Below are 4493 nucleotides of genomic sequence, written 5' to 3'. Positions count from 1 at the left end.
GCATGGACTTTCCTTTTGGGAGTGGGGAGGCAAAATGCATATGCTGCTTTGCCAAATTAACATATTAACCACTTTGTGGGAAGGAAGCCGGAACTTTTCCCTCTGGCAATGGATTACCAGTGGTGTTGAAGGTGGGTAGAAGGCAAATTTTGCTTCATGCTCGAAGAGTCGTGCTCACAGAAGAGTCTTGTGAGGTAAGCTGCAGGTGTTAATTGGCCACGTGTCTCTGCTAGTGCAGAAGGAGAAACACAAGCCATATGGACCAATCCCCTTTTCCTGGTAGTGAGTATCTACATCTGCAAAAGAACTGAGGCAAACCCAGGATTTCTCACCAGTGTTTCAGGAGTGTGGACTCCTCATGGTCTCAACCTCTAAGCTAAGATTTAAGGGACTTTATAAGCCTATCACTTTAGCCGCTTCTCAGAAGTGACGAGAGAAGGTTAGAATTTCACCTTAAAGACTATTCAAAGGAAAGATCTAGGCTGCAGAGCAGAGGCCTTTTTACCAACAGATTCCAAAACCATCTTGTGAGTAACTGTCTGAAATTCAAGCAAAGATGTGTTTTTAAAGAATTTACTCAGCTCTAACAGAAACTGGCATATCTGACCCTTTATCTGAACAATCTTCCTGATAAAATGCAATGACTTCTCCTAGAAATATAGTATCTTTAATGTGACTCTGTTCTTTTCAGTCAGCTTTTCCAGTATTCGCCACTGACTGATACAGAGAACACTTTCATTCTTCATACTTGTCCAGTACCTTTTTTAATATCATTTATAAGCTACATGAACAGGTGAAGCAACACAGTAACTATTAGAGAAAAGTTTTAGATTAGTTCCTTTTCAAAATACAATACAATTATAAATGCTATGGACAAAAAGTGGTAAAAAATAATTGTTTTTAAATTCAGTAACAATATGAACAAAACATTTATGATGATCAAAGTAACACTTAAAGAAAACTAACATGAAGGTTTTTACACTAATTTCAATTATGCTAGATTTTAAAAAAATTTTTTACCCTATTTTTGAATTATGTTGGCTTTACTTGGCTTTGCCCAAACAAAAGCAATCAATTACATATCCAAAATACTGAAAATACTTTTTCCATTTTTCAACGACTCTGTTTCAATACATCCTGTCCTCCAAAACATTCAATTTCTATGTTTTCAAAGTCATTTTTGGACACTGACTTGAAGGAAGACATTAATTTCACTAATTTTGTGGACAGCCATGTCCCAAATATTAGTCGGGTATCCAATTGCAATACAAATTTTTAACTATTTACACAAGAGCTTTCATAGTGTGATTAAATGGCACTGCCATTATCAGGAACTACCTTCTGGACTTCCGCATAAACCAAAAAATTTGTTTGTGAGCAATTTTCTAGCAGGCCAAAACACTAGTTTGCTTGAGAATACTGAACTCAATATAGAACTCTTCAAGCATAAATCTCTAATACTGTCTCAGTTTTGGGCCCCTCAAACCAAGAAAGGCTTTGATAAATTGGAACAAGTTCAATAGAAGTCCATCAAGAAGCTCACGGGGCAGAAGCACTTGAGATGTGAGGAGGGACTGAGGGAACGGGGCTTGTGCAGCCTGGAGAAAAGAAGGCTTGAGGAAAACCTGACAGCACCTTTCCAAAACTTAAAAAGAGATTACGAAGAAGATGGAGCCAGGCTCTTTACAGGCGTGCATGGTAGAGGATGAGAGACAACATATTCTACTGAAATGAAAAACTTTTTTAAGATGAGGACAGTCAAGCACTGGAACATGTTGCTGCTAGAGGTTATGCTTTCTCCATCCTTGAAGGTTTTCAAGATCTGAATGGATAAAGCCTTGAGCGATTCAGTCTGACCTTACAGCTGACTGTGCTTTGAGTAGGAGGTGGACTTCTTACGTTCCTTCACACCTGAATTATTCTATGATTCTGTACATTCCTTCTATGACAAGGTGACCTGCTTAGTGGATGAGGGAAAGGCTGTGGATGTGGTCTACCTGGACTTCAGTAAAGCCTTTGACACTGTTTCCCACAGCATTCTCCTGGAGAAACTGACTGCTCATGGCTTGGATGGGCATACGCTTTGCTGGGTAAAAAACTGGCTGGATGGCCAGGCCCGAAGTGGTGTTCCCCAGGGCTCAGTGTTGGATTCAGTTCTGTTTAATATCTTTCTGTTTAATATCTTTACCAACGATCTGGATCAGGGCATCGAGTGCACCTTCAGTAAGTTTGCAGACAACACCAGGTTGGGCGGGAGTGTTGATCTGCTTGAGGGTAGGAAGGCTCTGCAGAGGGATCTGGACAGGCTGGATCGACGGGCCCAGGCCAATTGTATGAGGTTCAACAGGGCCAAGTGCCGGGTCCTGCACTTGGGTCACAACAACCCCATGCAATGCTACAGGCTTGGGGACGAGTGGCTGGAAAGCTGCCCCACAGAAAAGGACCTGGGAGTGTTGATTGACAGCCAGCTGAAGATGAGCCAGCAGTGTGCCCAGGTGGCCAAGAAGGCCAACGGCATCCTGGCCTGTATCAGAAATAGTGTGGCCAGCAGGAGTAGGGAGGTGATTGTACCCTTGTACTTGGCGCTGGTGAGGCCACACCTTGAACACTGTGTTCAGTTTTGGGCCCCTCACTACAAGAAGGACATTGAGGTGCTGGAGCGTGTCCAGAGAAGGGCGACGAAGCTGATGAGCACAAGTCTTATGAGGAGCGACTGAGGGAGCTGGGATTGTTTAGTCTGGAAAAGAGGAGGCTGAGGGGAGACCTTATCGCTCTCTACAACTACCTGAAAGGAGGTTGTAGAGTGGTGGGTGCTGGTGTCTTCTCCCAAGTAACAAGTGATAGGACAAGAGGAAATGGCCTCAAGTTGCTTCAGGGAGGTTTAGATTGGATATTAGGAAGAATTTCTTCACCAAAAGGGTTGTCAAGCACTGGAACAGGCTTCCCAGGGAGGTGGTTGAGTGACCATCCCTGGAGGTATTTAAAAGACGTGTGGATGTGGTGCTTAGGGACATGGTTTAATGGTGGGCTTGGCAGTGTTAGGTTAACGGTTGGACTCGATGATCTTAAAGGTCCTTTCCAACCTAAGTGATTCTATGATTCCAAAAATCTGCAACACCATATGGCATTGGAATCAATGGACTAGTGGCTTTTCACATTTGTTTGAAATATTTCCTTACTATTTATTTAAATCATCCTTCTGTGTTTGTAAAGTACATTTTTTAAAAGCCATTTAAAAAGAAAGGCAACAAATTTATAAAGAGGCAGTTTACTATCTATATGACTCATGACTTCTTGCCACTCAACCCACAATTTTCTTCAAAACTCCTTTTATCGCTCTGGAAGAAGCCCTATCTTTGCAGCCATTCCTGTCTTAAGGCTCAGATCCTGGAAGCACAGAAGTCAACTGGAATGCTCATGTGCTGCAATTCTACAGTTAATTCAGTTCTGAACTAAAATCCAGAATCTGAATTTAATGGTAAAAATCAATGGAAAGACTTCACTGATGTTAGAAGGCACTTGCCAGTCAGGTACTTGTTCTACAGTTCGGATTCTGAGGGAGTCAATGCAGTTTCCAGCTCTTTGCTGCCAAATACATGCTTATTTCTGTTTGTCAATGCTACTGCTTTTTCCAGACAGTTTTATTTGTCAGAGTAAAAGGCTTTGTCCTGGATCAAAATCACATCTGGAATAGAGGTTTCAAGCAGAACTTTGCAATTTTCTGTAGCTCTTTATTGAATGTACACCATATCTTTCTCTATAACTATAATCAAACATAAACATAACTAAACAAGTTTACAGAAGGAATTGACCTCTGCATTAAATAACACAGGCTCCTCAAAAAATAAACATGTTCCAAACAGTCTGCATTGTTTATTTCAAATTATAAGTCTGATTTACAATAATTTCAAGATCTTGGATACAATAATTACATGCTGGCAGTTCCATTGTGACCATCAAGATAAGCTATAAAAACTAAAGTTATTCTTTTGCACAAATGTTTGCAAGGCAAAGCAGCTATATTTGGAAGGGCATCTGAAGTCTGTTGTTCTGTATGACTTCAGGGTTTGAGAGGTTTTCTGCCTTCTATGCTTAAGATGAGAGAAATAAATTTAATACAGTGTTTATAGTATCACTTTTCTAATTAAAAGGTGACAAAGAATTAGCTACGTTCCCCCAACAGGAATATTACACTACACACAGAATGTTCCAAGCAACACAGGCATACACAGAAAGACAGTCATTGCTCTAAAAATTTAGAATTTACAAAGCTCATCAACAACATTTTAGTTTTTAAATAATGAGGTTACAAAACAGGAAATGCAGTTATATTGACTGGTCAAGATCAAATTATTTTATCCTCAGAAGTTTATTTTGATCTGTGTAATACAATTAAGATATTGATGAAAAAGTAAATGTCTTTAAAACCACGGCAATTGTATCGATGAATAATTCAGTTAATTTTTTTAACTTCAGTTAACTTTGCCTAAGAG

This window comes from Gavia stellata, chromosome 4, assembly GCF_030936135.1.
Source record: "Gavia stellata isolate bGavSte3 chromosome 4, bGavSte3.hap2, whole genome shotgun sequence".
NCBI lineage: Eukaryota > Metazoa > Chordata > Aves > Gaviiformes > Gaviidae > Gavia > Gavia stellata.
The sequence above is the reverse complement of the archived record's forward strand: the minus strand, read 5'-3'. Positions refer to the sequence as shown.